Genomic DNA, 18,077 nt, shown 5'->3' on the forward strand with positions numbered 1-18,077 from the left:
ATGTGACACACTTCAGGCACATACGTGGTCAGTGGCGTAACCAGGAATGGCAGGGTCCTGTGCTATTATGCCCCATAGTGGCCCCTGCACACACTATTATGTCCCACTGTGGACACCCATAAACAATTATTATACTCTGGGGTCTTGTTGTTATTATTATACTCTCCGGCCTTGGGCAGAGCAGACTGCGCATGCCCATAAGCCACGAGAAAATGGCCGCTTGCATAGTATTGTAAGCGGCCATTTTCTTGGGGCCTGTGGGCATACGCAGTCTGCTCTGCCCAAGGCCTAAAAGTAAGAAGACACCGCCAGAAGAAGAGAATGAAGAGACTGTTCCTGACAAAGATGGAGGCAGCGCTGGAGAGAGTTCTCTCGCACCATTGGGGCCACCCCAGTGCTGTCTGAGCAGAGAAGACAACGAAAGGTAGGAGACGAATAGCCTTTCTTAAAGGGGTTGTCCCATCACAAGGATCCTATCTATACTGCTTGTTAATGTGGATGTAAGACTTTTCCTAAATACACTGCTTCAGCAAAACTGCTTTGTTTGTCCACTACCTTACTTTATTCAATTCATTGTTGACACAGCCCTTGACTTATCTGCTCAAAAGTCAAGTGATGTATCTGCCTGTTCTCAGGGGGGAGAGAGGAGGGGCTAAGTGCACGGGAGCAAGCCTGTGTATCTAGCTATTTCTGTGTCTGCACCACGTGACCTAGCTTCCTGATCTCAGATAGGGGAGAGGAGTTGCTTGCATTTCTGAACTCGTCTTCTGTTCTCCCAGTTATCAGGCTAGCTAATTCAATTGTGTTCATTATGGCAGAGACAGGCAGTCTCTGTATGTAACACAGAATGGAGTTGCTGCTGCCTGTACTTCATAGTCCAATATGGGTGGGCGGAGCTACACACAAATTTGGGGGCGGAGCTAAACGGCAGGTTGCATGTGAAACCCCACCCACCAAATGATGCAAGAAACCAGGAAGAAAGAAGATTTTACAGGAGTGAAGACTGGTGAGTATGCGACGTCGGAATACCCCTTTAAGGCTATTCCGACGTGGTATTTAGAAAAAATGTCGTCTGAATGATAGGATCCCTTTAATAGTTCAAAACTACACTAAATGCAAACTATTAGCTTTCAATACAAAGTTGTTCTGTATTATTGAAAGCTCGGTAAAGCCCCATTTACATGACTGTATTTTGTGGGTCTGTAACTGTCCGCAATTGTGGATCCGCAGAGTATTGATAAATTGCCGTGTTAGCGCTTTGTGATAATTTAGGGGAGTTTTGGTTGCAGTTTGGGCACTCGGTATCTAAAAGGTTTGCCATCACTGGTATATAGCAATCTTTTACGCTATGCCTTTCACCTATAAGCTTGGGGGCCTTTGTTAGCCCACCATGGCCACTCATCGGCACCCCATGATGATTCAGAAGGGTGCTGATAGGATGACAGATGAAGCCCCTTTCCTCTATGTTGTGGTCGCTATTGACTATGGCATACGCAGGAATGACAAAGTAGCCGCACTCCAGGGTCTCCGCTGTGACCACTTCTGTATAAGTGACAGCCCCCCAGGACACCAAAAGAGAGTTAAACCATTCACCATATAAATACGGTCCTTCACACATAACAGCCCACCCCGGCCACACGTTTCTTTGTTCAGCAGTAGGCAAGTGGTTAAATGATGTTTTTCTGTAATAAATTGCGGTTTCTATTGACCTAGAGCAGTGATGGCGAACCTATGGCACGCGTGCCAGAGAGGGCACGCAGAGCCCTCCATGCTGGCACGCGTGCGGTCGCCCGGATCGCTCACCAACAGGGAATCCGGTACAGGATTCCCCGTTGATGAGCGATCACTGCCTTCAGTTGTATGTGCAAATGCACATACAGCTGAAAGCTGTCAGGGTAGGCCGCGGATCGCGCGACCGCAGCCTACACTGGCTGCAGAGTTTGACCTCTGCCCCGACGCGGGCGCGATGACGTCATCAGCGCCGCCAGTGACAAGAAGGTGGATGCCGGCGGCTCTTCAGGGGTGAGTATGAGAGTGGCTCACTGTGTATATGATGTTGGGGGGAGCGCTTATAATACTTGGTGGGGTGTATGATACTGGGGGGGAGTGTATAATACTGGGGGGGCTTATAATACTGGGTGGAGTGTATAATACTGGGGGGAGTGTATAATACTGAGGGGGCTTATAATACTGGGGGGAGTGTATAATACTGGGTGGGGTGTATAATACTGGGGGGAGTGTATAATACTGGGGGGAGTGTATAATACTGGGGGGGCTTATAATACTGGGGGGAGTGTATAATACTGGGGGGAGTGTATAATACTGGGTGGGGTGTATAATACTGGGTGGGGTGTATAATACTGGGTGGGGTGTATAATACTGGGGGGAGTGTATAATACTGGGGGGAGTGTATAATACTGGGGGGGAGTGTATAATACTGGGTGGGGTGTATAATACTGGTGGGGTGTATAATACTGGGGGGAGTGTATAATACTGGGGGGAGTGTATAATACTGGGGTGGCTTATAATACTGGGGTGGCTTATAATACTGGGGTGGCTTATAATACTGGGGGTTGTACTAAAGAGCATATAATACTGGGGGGGGCCTATTTATAAGCACACAATACTGTGTGTGGATGCCACTGTGGAGCATATAATCCTGTGGGGGGGGGACACCTACTGCGGAGCATATAACACTGGGGGGCTACTGTGGTACTGTGGAGAATATAATATTGTGTGGTGGGCCCACTGCAGAGCATATAATACTGTCTGGGGTCCCCTCACTATTTATATCACACAGTATCTGTTTTATAGCAGACGTGATATCAGTACAGGATGTAAGAATATTACACGGTAACTATAAAACAGATCCTGTGCGATGTAAATAGTGAAAATTAATTGTTCAAAGTACCAAATTCCGAGACCTTTACATTTCAGTACAACGTTGTTTGTATTATTGAAAGCTCTGTAAAGCCCCACATGACTGTAATTTTTGGTCAGTAACTGTCCGCAATTGTGGATCCGCATAGTATTAAGTCTATATTGTCGTGTTGGCACTCCGCGAAAATTTTGTGGGTTTTGGGTTGCAGTTTGGGCACTCGGTCTCTAAAAGGTTCGCCATCACTGACCTAGAGAATACTTGACAACAGATTTCACAGAACAGTCACTGATGGAAATGAAGGGAAATGCGTTGTGTGTCTTTGTTCCATCACAGTAGACAGTCGCCTAATACAATAAGTGATTGAATTCTCAGACATCTCCAGCCACATGAATACACATTAAAGAGCATTTTCATCTCGAAACAAATCACCACCAAACATCCAGTGCCCAAGTCGTCCTTTACAGGCAGGTCTACGGACCACTCCTAAGCAAGATCCACTGGGAGATAAAAATGTAATGTCATAGAGCCCTATGACATGATGTCACAAGTTCCATGTTTCATGACTCACATATTTTACAAAATTGTAATATTCGGTAATAGAGATGGCCGTTTCAAATAGTACGCACCCATAGGAATGAATGGAAGCAACCGGCACGCAGACTTTGCCAGCGGCCGGCAGCTTAACTCCCTGCATGCATTCATTCCTATGGGTGCGTGCTATTTGAAATGGGAATTTCAAATAGTACTCGCTCATCTTTATGGACCGCTAACACTTCAGGACCTTCATTGATCACATCCCTGTGCAGGTTCTCACAGCTGCTCATTCTATGCTGAGCAACTCTGTCGCTCAAAATCTATCCCTATTCAGGTAAATCAGCTCCTGCACAGGCTCTCTAAGCACCTCTAATCCTGAGATATTTTATCCGATCATAGAGAGACCTGTGCGGCTGCATAGTTCTCTCTATCACTCAATCTATCTGGATCACTGATCATAGGGATGAGTGCAGGGAGGAAACAGGAAGCTTTGTTTCCTCTTAGCTTAGACAACAGTGGACCCTGGAGAGGTAAGTCACCACTGGGCATCCGGTACAAAAGATTAACCCCTTTATTGCTTTAAATCAGTGGTCTGTCCCCCGAACCCAGTATATCACCCTAGCCTCACAAATAGATAGGTTAGGGTCACCTGAATCAAACAGTGTGTTCCCCTTGAGAATCACCGCCTCCGTTACCGTTTTTGTCAATATGCAAATGAGCTCTTTGGGGCAATGGTATCGCCCTCATTGTTCCAAAGAGCATATTTGAATATTGAGAAAACTGGTGATATCTCAGCAACGGAGGCTCCGATTCACAAGGGGAAGACACTGTTTGATCCGGGTGACCCTAACCCATCTCTATGCCGGTCTGGGTTGATATGACTGGGGTCTGGTGACAACTCCTTGAATAGGTAATCTGTATTCACACGACTTCTGGAAATAACAATAATACATTATTATTTATATGGACTCTACATGCTGATGTATAAGCAAAAAATTAGACATTACAGAGTAATAAACGAATTCACATAATAGGAGCAGGAGCCCGGCTACAATCTATCAACTATATTGAGATTCTATAGTAAATAAAATGTTTCTGTCTTCCATTCTCTTTTCTTCCTTTCTTGGCGGATATAAAAAAAAAATCTTCAAAGAACATTCCTCCCCCTACTCTTGCTGTGTCGATCTCCCCCCTGGCACTGCGCTTTCAGAACGTACAATGTATTGACAGCTGTAGCCTACATGTGAGACAACAACTAACACAACACAGCTCCCATATAACAGTGTAGACCGACACCAGAGCGATATTATATGTTTTACTATTGAGTGGTGCGTAAAGATTGTGCCCGAGAGACGCCAAACAGCCAGGCTGCCATTCATGTTCATTCTGCTAGCTCGGCTTGTAAAGTATGTGTAATAAAAGTTGACAACAGAGATGTGAAGGATTTCTCACAAAATGTTTCAGCGTATGAGATTAAAATTCTACACCGATACAGCAGGGGAGACGTAAGAGAGAAAAATATACAGTAATATATAATAATACATTACTATACTCATACAATTATATACTGATCCATCTACTAATCAGGGCAACCTCCATGGTAAGCTATGGAGAGGTTGTCACAGCCCCGCCTCTGTCATTGAATAAGAAGATTGAAAGTAAAAGGACAGACAAAAAAAATTGTTTATGTAAAACGGACCCACAGGAGTCACTTAAAGTAAATCTGTCAGGGGGGATCTAAGCTTGAAAATAGATTTGATTTGATATTTACTTGTAAAAAGTTGTTTAAATGTTGACTGGACTCCTAGAGAAAGTCTTTGAGTCCTGCTAACCCCAACTACTGATGTCAATATTAACCTATCTATCTGCAGGACTGGGGTGATATGCTGGGTCTGGTGACACTAAACTATCTATCTGCAGGGCTGGGGTGATATGCTGGTTCTGGTGACACTAACCTATCTATCTGCAGGGCTGGGGTGATATGCTGGATCTGGTGACAGTAACCTATCTATCTGCAGGACTGGGGTGATATGCTGGTTCTGGTGACACTAACCTATCTATCTGCAGGGCTGGGGTGATATGCTGGATCTGGTGACACTAACCTATCTATCTGCAGGGCTGGGGTGATATGCTGGTTCTGGTGACAGTAACCTATCTATCTGCAGGGCTGGGGTGATATGCTGGTTCTGGTGACACTAACCTATCTATCTGCAGGGCTGGGGTGATATGCTGGATCTGGTGACAGTAACCTATCTATCTGCAGGACTGGGGTGATATGCTGGTTCTGGTGACACTAACCTATCTATCTGCAGGGCTGGGGTGATATGCTGGTTCTGGTGACACTAACCTATCTATCTGCAGGGCTGGGGTGATATGCTGGTTCTGGTAACAGTAACCTATCTATCTGCAGGGCTGGGGTGATATGCTGGTTCTGGTGACACTAACCTATCTATCTGCAGGACTGGGGTGATATGCTGGTTCTGGTGACACTAACCTATCCATCTGCAGGGCTGGGGTGATATGCTGGTTCTGGTGACACTAACCTATCTATCTGCAGGGCTGGGGTGATATGCTGGTTCTGGTGACACTAACCTATCTATCTGCAGGACTGGGGTGATATGCTGGTTCTGGTGACACTAACCTATCTATCTGCAGGGCTGGGGTGATATGCTGGTTCTGGTGACAGTAACCTATCTATCTGCAGGGCTGGGGTGATATGCTGGTTCTGGTGACAGTAACCTATCTATCTGTAGGGCTGGGGTGATATGCTGGTTCTGGTGACACTAACCTATCTATCTGCAGGGCTGGGGTGATATGCTGGTTCTGGTAACAGTAACCTATCTATCTGCAGGGCTGGGGTGATATGCTGGTTCTGGTGACACTAACCTATCTATCTGCAGGACTGGGGTGATATGCTGGTTCTGGTGACACTAACCTATCCATCTGCAGGGCTGGGGTGATATGCTGGTTCTGGTGACACTAACCTATCTATCTGCAGGGCTGGGATGATATGCTGGTTCTGGTGACACTAACTTATCTATCTGCAGGGCTGGGGTGATATGCTGGTTCTGGTGACACTAACCTATCTATCTGCAGGGCTGGGGTGATATGCTGGTTCTGGTGACAGTAACCTATCTATCTGTAGGGCTGGGGTGATATGCTGGTTCTGGTGACAGTAACCTATCTATCTGTAGGGCTGGGGTGATATGCTGGTTCTGGTGACAGTAACCTATCTATCTGCGGGGCTGGATTTAAATTCTGGGTTCTGGTGACACTCCCTTTAAGGTCTACCAGTTGTAGCAGTCACTGAGTTAGAGGCCTGTGAACCATATTCCCAGATCTTAGAAATTATGATGTAGTACAATATTCACAGCAGACGACATAAAACAGCAGGTGATTCACCCAGAAATTCCCAAGAATTTTTAGCAATTTTCTTATTCAGATACGATTACCAATAATTTTTATTACATGGAAGAATGTACAAAACTCCTACGATCGGCATAACCATAAAATCAATGACTTCACTTCTGACGACTAATTTAGTACCGTCCTCTGCCGCTGCCACATTTATACGGCTTCACTGAGTCATATTACACTATATGTGGCAGCAAATAAAATCTGCTTACATTCACATTTTACTGAATGACAGGAATACCAAGAGCATGCAGCCAAATGGAAGGCGTTAGCAGTCAGCGACCATGGCAGATGGTGGGGGATAGGAACATGGGGTCATGTGTAACAATCCTCTATCAGCCGAAATAGAGACTAAGAGCAGATCTTAATCTGGAGGACTTGGCACATCCATACATTGCATAGACACGCTATGTAATGCTTCACTTTCCCTGTAGGGGAGCTGTAGAGAAATTCCAGGACTAAAATGTTCATCATCTATCTCTAGGATAGGTCATCGATTATTAGGTCGGCAGAGGTCCAACATTCAGGCTGATCTGGCTGGCTCTTGGTTGTAGCCGTAAGCAGCTCTGCTCCTATTCATATTCTAGGTGCAGTACCCTGGCACCACCACTATACAGTTGATGGGGCTATAGCTGCATGCCTATTACTTGAATAGGAGCAAAGCTGCCTTCAGCTCTATCCATAAGCCAGAGACAGATAGATCCGAACTTTATGACCTGTCCCATGTATAGGTCATTAGTTTGATATACACTGGGGGGCTTTGAAAATCTCTTTAAAGAGGACCTTTTGCTGCCTCCAGAACTCCAAGTCATTACATCCTTCAATAGGCACACTCCACTGATTCCAACACAGTTGGAATTTTTTCTTTAGCCCCCACGGTTTCCGAGCAATCAGTTCTGTTAGTTTCAGCCCAGTAATGCTCTCTACTGCCAGGTGGGCGGTCCTGGGTGGAAGCAGAAAGACAAGGACCGCCCACTTGACAACAAAGAGCATAATTGTGCTGAAAGTAATGGCAAGAATTGCACAAGAACGGTGAGGGATAGAGAAAAAATTCCAACTATGCCAGAATCAGTGGAGTGGAAGCTACTGGATGGTGCAAAGAGGTGGAGATGGTGAAAGGTCCCCTTTAAGCAAATTCCAGGACGAGATGGGTTTTTGGCTCCCTGTATGGTGCTCAGTTGTTAGACCCTGTGCAACCAAATATTAAAGGGTTATCCGGGCAATAATAAAGCTTGCCAAGACATTCCCTACACTAGATAAGTACTAATATACACCCTGGTTCCCAGAGCCATGTTTATTACTTTCGTGGAAGGCTGTTGGGGAGGCCAGAACTCACATTCCTCTGTCTCTTCCGCAGCCGCCCCAACTCTCAGTCACATGACTGACTCCATTTTCCTGAACAGAGCTGTGGCACAAGTCGGTGACATCAAAGACCCGGAGAAATTGCAGGGGAGACAAAAGAACAGGTGTTCGGGCCTCCCCAGCTGCCCCCCTGTAAAAGTATTAAATGGGTCCCTGGGGTGTGGATTAGTAATAAAGCTTTTTCAGTGCAATTTTATTACTCCCCAGATAACCCCTTTCATGGACTATTAATACTAAATCCTACAGAAGGGTTGTACAAGATGAGATAAACATGGCTGCTTTCTTCTAGAAACAGTGCCACTCCTTTCTACAGGTTGTGACGGGTATTGCAGCTCTATTGCCATGAACAGGGCTGAGCTATAATATCACACATGAATTGTGGACAGGCGTGGTGATATGCTGTGGTAATCTTCTACCATTCCCATGATAATACTGCCCCCTACAGAGAAGACACGGCATAAGCAGGAGAATTTATTGAATGTTTGATGACCAAGGACTGATCTCTCAGCATTTATTTTATACACATGCAATGGTGTCAGGACAATGAGACTGCCGGCAGTGCGCAGGGTCAGGGTGATGTGGCATAGAGGGCACACAGTGTAAATCTGGGCGATATTCCAGTAGGGATTGCTAGTTTAAGGCATAATGTTATGAAGAAATCTCCGGCTCCGACTTGTACTTTTTATTTCGACTGTTTATTGACGCTTATGAAACAAGCCGAGTTTATGGGGAATTATCACAATAACGGAACATGAGAATTAATATTACAAAAATTGTACAGTGCGGCAGTGCCCCCTAGTGGAGAACATGTGCAGTGTGCCCTTTACTACTGCAGGGTCCAGTGGTGTCTGGAGATGAAAACCTGTGGAAAACAATAAGAAATGCAACATATTGGGAGTTGTAGTTCTGCAGCCACATTGTATAAAGCTCTATAGGAATAATGACACTGTATACCTGCACAGGAAGAATCTATAGGAGACGCCCCATCTCCCAGGGTAGAAGATGTAATAGGTAAGGCTAGGAAGCAAAGAAATCGGAGAAGACTGCAAAAATATTTATAGTACTGGAGAACCAGTATACGTATATAGTACTAGAGTGCCAGTATACATATATATAGTGCCAGAGAGCCAGTAGAGATACATACATAAAGATAGATAGATAGATAGATAGATAGATAGATAGATAGATAGATAGATAGATCCGGAGTGCCAATATATATGTAATGTACAATACAGACCAAAAGTTTGGACACACCTTCTCATACAAAGAGTTTTCTGTATTTTCATGACTATGACAATTGTAGATTCACACTGAAGGCATCAAAACTATGAATTATCACATGTGGAATTATATACTTAAAAAAAAAAGTGTGAAACAACTGAAAATCTGTTTTATATTCTCGATTCTTCAAAGTAGCCACCTTTTGCTTTGATTCCTGCTTTGCACACTTTTGATGAGCTCCATGAGGTAGTCACCGGAAATGGTTTTCACTTCACAGGTGTGAACTGTCAGATTTAATAAGTGGGGTTTCTTGCCTTATAAATGGGGTTGGGACCATCAGTTGTGTTGTGCAGAAGTCAGGTGGATACACAGCTGATAGTCCTACTGAATAGACTGTTAGAATTTGTATTATGGCAAGAAAAAAGCAGCTAAGTAAAGAAAAACGAGTGGCCATCATTACTTTATGAAATGAAGGTCAGTCAGTCCGAAAAATTGGGAAAACTTTTAAAGTGTCCCCAAGTGCAGTTGCAAAAACGATCAACCACTACAAAGAAACTGGCTCACATGAGGACCGCCCCAGGAAAGGAAGACCAAGAGTCACCTCAGCTGCGGAGGATAAGTTCATCCAAATCACCAGCCTCAGAAATCGCAGGTTAACAGCAGCTCAGATTAGAGACCAGGTCAATGCCACACAGAGTTCTAGCAGCAGACACATCTCTACAACAACTATTAAGAGGAGACTTTGTGCAGCAGCCGGCCTTCATGGTAAAATAGCTGCTAGAAAACCACTGCTAAGGACAGGCAACAAGCAGAAGAGACTTGTTTGGGTTAAAGAACACAAGGAATGGACATTAGACCAGTGGAAATCTGGGCTTTGGTCTGATGAGTCTAAATTTGAGATCTTTGGTTCCAACCACCATGTCTTTATGCGACGCAGAAAAGGTGAACGGATGGACTCTACATTCCATGATTCCCACCGTGAAGCATGGAGGAGGAGGAGGTGGTGTGATGGTCTGGGGGGGCTTTGCTGGTGACACTGTTGGGGATTTATACTGAACCATCATGGCTACCATAGCATCTTGCATCGGCATGCTATTCCATCTGATTTGCGTTTAGTTGGACCATCATTTATTTTTCAACAGGACAATGACCTCAAACACCTCCAGGCTGTGTAAGGGCTATCTGACCAAGAAGGAGAGTGATGGGGGGCTACGCCAGATGACCTGGCCTCCACAGTCTCCAGACCTGAACCCAATCCAGATGGTTTGGTGTGAGCTGGACCACAGAGTGAAGGTAAAAGGGCCAACAAGTGCTAAACATCTCTGGGAACTCCTGCAAGACTGATGGAAAACCATTTCAGGTGACTACCTCTTGAAGCTCATCAAGAGAATGCCAAGATTGTGCAAAGCAGTAATCAAAGTAAAAGGTGGCTACTCTGAAGAACCGAGAATATAAGACAGATTTTCAGTTGTGTCACACTTTTTTGCTAAGTATATAATTCCACATGTGTTACTTCATAGTTTTGATGCCCTCAGTGTGAATCTACAATTGTCATAGTCATGAAAATACAGAAAACTCATTGAATGAGAAGGTGCGTCCAAACTTTTGGTCTGTACTGTATATATGTTGCTGAAGTATATCTAGAATAGTGGAGTTCCAGTATGTATATGTTGTGGGGAAGTTATCTCGGTAGAAGCAGTGGTGCGGACCCAAACAGTCAAGACAGGGACATATAATGTGCAGCAAACTGGTTTATTTAGAAAAAAAAACTGGAAAATAAATAAACCTTGACTTCAGGCACAAAATGAGCAAAACAAAATACAGCCTTAACTTCAGACAAAAACAAATAAAAACCTGCTCGTCTGAGCCACTAGCTGAACAGAACTGATAACCTAACTATACGTGTGTCTTACTTTCAGCCACACAAACAGGAGCAATATTGTCTCACTGGACTCGGGGTTACAGGACAGAACCACAGACTTCCTTTCACCTCATGGAGATGCACACAATGCAGGAGCTGCAGCCTTTTCTGGCCCAGTAATGAGCCCAGGATCTACACCTGGGCTGAGGCCTCCTCCAGATCCACCCTGGACCACACATATGTCAGAAACCTGTGGCTGATATATCTGGACTCCAGCACTCTGCCTGGCACCTTCTCACTATATATACACTGCTCAAAAAAATAAAGGAACACTTAAGCAACACAATGTAACGCCAAACAATACTGACTGACAATCAATCTCACATGGAATAGACAACAGATGGAAATTATTGGCAATTACAGTATAGTACAGTGTCAATCCTACAACAATGCATATACCAGAAAGTGAAAAGACTCATATACAGACACATCCAGGAAGGTGAATTGCTGCAGAGGTGCTCTTAAGTGAATGGGCTGAGTTGTGATACCAAGCACAGTCACTATACAATGAATGGCGCTGTGCTCGGTAAGTGACTGCAGCTTTCACTCGAGTGCTGTGGCATCTCCAAACAGTTGATTAGTGGGGCAGGAACCTGGTTGGGGCATCTATATCTCCACGGATCTGTGAACTAGCGGCATTTTTATCAACTAGGTCAGGAGAACCAGGGAGAAGACATTGCATCCAATCCCTGCTTTTATCTCAAGTATATGGTCAGTTAATGTGATAAACTGCAGCTGCATCCCCCTCCTCCATGCCTGTTCCTCTTTTACTACTGATAGTTTTTGGAGATACGCAGGAGGATTATAACACAGAAAATCTAGAGCAGGGGATCTACAGACAGCTGGACAGAGAGGAAGATTACTATGCAAAATTTTAGACAGGTGTAGAAAAAATACTGCAAAGTAAGGCTGAGTTCACACAGGGCATTTTGGTCAGGATTTTGAGGCTGTATCCTCCTCAAATCCTGACCAAAAAGTCGGCTCCCATTGAAATCAAAGGGAGCCGGTCAGTGCTTTTTTCCGGGAACCGTTTCTTCTGACTCATGGAAAAAGAAACGACGTGCTCATTCTTCAGGCGGAGTCACCTTGCGAATCCGCCTGATGACACTCCCTCCTGACTAGGTCCATTCATTGGGCCTAATCCGGAGCGGAGTACGCGACTGGATGCCGATATACTGCACCGGCATCCAATCGCAGCTACACGTATTTTGGATCGGAACCTGAAGCGGCCTCCGCCTCAGGCCACACAGTGGCTCAGTGTAGCTTTGCAGCGCTGGGTCCTGGTGTTCAAATCCCGCCAAGGGCAAAAAAAAAACATCTGCAAAGAGTTTGTATGTTGTTCCTATGTTTGCGTGGATTTTCATCCCATATTCCAAAGACATACTGATGGGGAAAAATGTACATTGTGAGCTTTATGTGGGGCTCACAATCTACATTAAAAAAAAAAAAGATATAGCCCCGACCTCAACATCATCCAGTCTGTCTGGAATGACATGAAGAGACAGACGGATTGGACAAGCCTACATCCGCAGAAGATCTGTGCTTAGTTCTCCAAGATGACGGGAATGACCAAATTCTACCAAAAACTGTCTGCAAGTAGCGAGAAGACTTTGTATTATAAGCTCCTGAGACATCTTTATTTCTTCATGTTCCTTATCTCCTCCGCTGGTTTTTATAGATTACAGTCTGACTTGTATAATTTGTTTTTGTTCTGATTTTTTTTCTGTATTAATTTTTTATATTGTTGTATTGATTCCTAAAACTTTTAATATAATCTCATATCATTCTGAAATCTAAAGATATATCGATCCACAATAGTAAAGTGTTATATGAGGATAGGCAGTGGATTTATAGGAACATCTTTGGAGGTCTATTTATATGTATAATGCCAGACCTCTTTGTATCATGTCACATCAGGGTCAGACTGACCACCAGAAACTGGTGACCACATAAGGCTACGATCTTGGTGCTGGGCTACTTTCCCAGGGCCGCTTTAAACATAGGGCCAACGGTACACTTGCGCCGGTACGGGGGGGGGGGGGGGGACACTCTGGTCATGTGATGTACAGTCCATGGTCATATGATGTACAGTCCATGGTCATGTGATGCACAGTCCTTAGTCATGTGATATACAGTCCTCAGTCATGTGATATACAGTCCTCAGTCATGTGATATACAGTCCATGGTCATGTGATGTACAGTCCTCAGTTATGTGATATACAGTCCTCAGTTATGTGATATACAGTCCATGGTCATGTGATGTACAGTCCTCAGTCAAGTGATATACAGTCCTCAGTCATGTGATTTACAGTCCTCGGTCATGTGATGTACAGTCCTCGGTCATGTGATGTACAGTCCTCGGTCATGTGATGTACAGTCCTCAGTCATGTGATGTACAGTCCATGGTCATGTGATGCACAGTCCTTAGTCATGTGATATACAGTCCATGGTCATGTGATATACAGTCCTCAGTCATGTGATATACAGTCCATGGTCATGTGATGTACAGTCCTCAGCATGTGATATACAGTCCATGGTCATGTGATATACAGTCCATGGTCATGTGATATATAGTCCTTAGTCATGTGATGCACTGTCCATGGTCATGTGATGGACACACAGGTACACGGTTCGTTATAGTCACAGCACAGTAATCACACATCTGTCTGAAAATGAGCTGTGCATCATATCACATTACCATGGACTGTACATCCCATGACTAAGGACTGTACGTCACATGACTAAGGACTGTATGTCACATGACCATGGACTGGTTTTATCCACTGGTAGTAAACCATGAATGACAACAAGCAGAGATCTAGAAAACTGTGAGAAATTAATACAGAAAATATATTGGAAAATTGTACAACTTTTTATTATACAAACAATAAACTTAGTCTCTCAATATTGGTCTGAAAGTGGACAAGCCCTTTGCGCAGGAGTATGGACCGGTGAGCAAACAGTACTGGTCACTAACTATTGCAATAATAAAAGTAGCGACCAATTAAAAAATTAATACAGTCATATACATAAAAAAGGGGTCATTTACTGTTGGAGGGCCATAGAAAGGGGGGTTATATACTGTGGGGTTGGCAAAAGAGGGAGGCCATATACTGTGTGGGGGCCAAGAAAAGAGGGTGATATTTTGTGAGAGTTCAAAAAAGAGGTATAATATATATTCGGGGGGGATGAAAGGGTCATATACTGTGGGACGGCAAAAACCATAGGGTCAGTGGCATAACTACCGGGGTAGCAGGGATAGCGGCTGCCACAGGGCCCGGGACATTAGGGGGCCCGGCGACAGCCGCTACCGCTGTTTTTTTTTCTTTCTTAATAGGGCCCTATTTACTTACCGATCCTGGCCCCTGTAAGTGACGCTGCAGACCCCACAAGCACTATTATTATACTCAGGGGTCTTTTCAGAGGCCCAGGAGAGGTAAGGGAACATAAAAAACTGTCTTACTTACCTCTCCACGCTCCGGGCAAGCATCGGGCCTACACCACCGAGGACCGACACCACCGAGGACTGCAGTGGAGCCGGAGATAGACATGTAACAGTGTTTTTTTTATGTTTGTATCCCTCTAGGGTCTCCAATTATTATACTCTGGGGCCTGAAAAGAAGAGTATAATTGTTCATGGGTATTCATTAGGGGGGATAATACTGTGTGCAGGGGCCACTATGGGGCATAATACTGTGTGCAGGGCCCACTATGGGGCATAATACTGTGTGCAGGGGCATAATACTGTGTGCAGGGGCCACTAGGGGGCATAATACTGTGTGCAGGGCCCACTATGGGGCATAATACTGTGTGCAGGGGCATAATACTGTGTGCAGGGGCCACTAGGGGGCATAATACTGTGTGCAGGGGCCACTGTGGGGCATAATACTGTGTGCAGGGGCCACTAGGGGGCATAATACTGTGTGCAGGGGCCACTGTGGGGCATAATACTGTGTGCAGGGGCCACTATGGGGATAATACTGTGTGCAGGGGCCACTAGGGGGCATAATACTGTGTGCAGGAGCCACTAGGGGGCATAATACTGTGTGCAGGGGCCACTAGGGGGCATAATACTGTGTGCAGGGGGCACAATACTGTATGAAGGGGCCACTATGGGGCATAATAGAGCACGCAGGAATGCGGTGGTGGTGGGTTGGTCAGTCAAGGTCTCCGGTGTCGGTCAGGAAAAGTTCGCCACAGGGCCCCGCCATTCCTAGTTACGCCACTGCATGGGGTCATATACTGTACTGCGTGGAGGTTGTATACCGTATATATATATATATATATATATATATATATATCTGTGTACACAGAGATCAATGTAAATTAAAAAAAAGTTGTGTCTGTCCACAAAATGGACAGAAACGGATCCACATTGATCTCCGTAAACCGATGACCATCCTTTTGCATTTGCTAAATGTACATGCTAAATAGAAGTAAAAAATGTAATGTGAACAGAGCCTTAAAGGCTATCCCCATGTTAGACACTGACGGATATATCGACATGACAATACAGAGTGGTCATTGGTTTACTCTACACGTTACTGGCTGTTACTTCTATCTAAGTCATCAGTGTCACATTAATATTAGATTTCTATAAGGAATCCTGTGTCAGTATATACTGTGTGTTTATACAGATTCTCACTTGATTTGTACCAAAATACTGACCTTCATGCTGTGCACATTATTATGGGTCTTAGACCTGATTCACACATGGCATTTATTGGAAAAAAAAAAACTGCAGCAAAAGTAGTCAAAGTAGCTTACAGTTTACATTAGTCATTAACATGGTGTGAACAGAGACTAAGCTGTGTTTCCCTCTCTGGGTCACAATGGTATATGAGGACCTCAGACAACACCCTGGACAGATATGAATTTGCCTGGGCGGTGACTTTGGTTGAGCAGGGTTCACTCCTTTTGGACTAGAACTTGCAGCACCCTGGGGGTCTCGGTGTGTCTCCATTCACATACTGTACATTAGTCAAGGAGTCACGGGGCGATGCTGCAACCTTCGGTCATGGGATGGGAGATTCGGCCAAAGTTACCCTGTAGGCCTAGCTTTGGGGTCTATGTGCATGGTGTTAGAGCACTGGAGGAAAGTTTCCCAGCTTTTTATCTCCAGTTTATCATTTCAGTTTTCAGCACCCTCGAGCAGCCCCTCCCCTCATGTAATATCTGAGGCCGGAGCAGCTTATTATTATTATTATTATTATATGCGGACCACACGTCAGTGTATAACTCGGCCCCGCTGTATGTTCCTCTCATGTAGCGGATGATACCTGTATAATATTTCATGCCATAACTTTATTGAGGCATCTCCATAGAAAACTAGGTACATGTTCACACCCGTCAGAGGAAGCTGTGTCATACCTGATGGCAAAAAATGTCACAACACTGCAGAAACCCAATACATCCAGGGGCAGGGTTATCATTTCAGGAAGCAAAATCATTTCTGGGGAGGTAAGGAGGGACCCAATCAAAAATATTAGGCTACGCCCCTTCTTTCCTGGAATTGCCTCCCCATTTTGTAGGTCAAAAATTCCCCCCTTTTGGCCCCTACACAGTATACGGCCTCCTTTTGGCCCCTATACAGTATACTGCCCCCTTTTGGCTCCTATACAGTATACTGCCCCCTTTTGGCTCCTATACAGTATACTGCCCCCTTTTGGCCCCTACACAGTATACGGCCCCCCCACAGTATTACGGCCCCCTTTTGGCCCCTACACAGTATACGGCCCCCTTTTGGCCCCTACACAGTATACGGCCCCCTTTTGGCCCCTACACAGTATACTGCCCCCTTTTGGCCCCTACACAGTATACGGCCTCCTTTTGGCCCCTACACAGTATACTGCCTCCTTTTGGCCCCTACACAGTATACGGCCTCCTTTTGCCCCCTACACAGTATACTGCCCCCTTTTGGCCCCTACACAGTATACGGCCTCCTTTTGGCCCCTACACAGTATACTGCCCCCTTTTGGCCCCTACACAGTATACGCCCTCCTTTTTAGGCCCCTACACAGTATACGCCCTCCTTTTTAGGCCCCTACACAGTATACTACCCCCTTTAGGCCCCTACACAGTATACTACCCCCTTTAGGCCCCTACACAGTATACGGCCTCCTTTTGGCTCCTACACAGTATACTGCCCCCTTTTGGCCCTACACAGTATACGGCCTCCTTTTTAGGCCCCTACACAGTATACGGCCTCCTTTTTAGGCCCCTACACAGTATACGGCCTCCTTTTTAGGCCCCTACACAGTATACGGCCTCCTTTTTAGGCCCCTACACAGTATACGGCCTCCTTTTGACCCCTACACAGTATACTGCCTCCTTTTGGCCCCTACACAGTATACGGCCCCCTTTAGGCCCCTACACATTATACGGCCTCCTTTTTGGCTCCCACACAGCATATTACCCACTTTTTTGGGCCCCATACCGTGACGCGTGGCCATTACCGACTGGATTGTTCCAACAGATCGCTGCCCATATTTTATGGCTGTCGCGTCCTGATGTTCTCTAGTGTTGGGATGTATTACACAGCGCCCCCTGTAGAGAGAAGCAGACCAAGGCCTTGACAGAAGCAGGGATGGCTATAACACGGGCCACTAACTGTTGGAATAATCCAATAGGCCGCAGCTGATTAATTATGGATGCCAATGTAACTCTGACCCCATTCTACATCAGTGGGTCGCATTGGGCGCGGCCGGTGTCCGCCATATCACAGATCTGACACTGTTTTTCACC

This window comes from Leptodactylus fuscus, chromosome 2 (genome assembly GCF_031893055.1).
Source record: "Leptodactylus fuscus isolate aLepFus1 chromosome 2, aLepFus1.hap2, whole genome shotgun sequence".
In the NCBI taxonomy this organism is placed as follows: Eukaryota; Metazoa; Chordata; class Amphibia; order Anura; family Leptodactylidae; genus Leptodactylus; species Leptodactylus fuscus.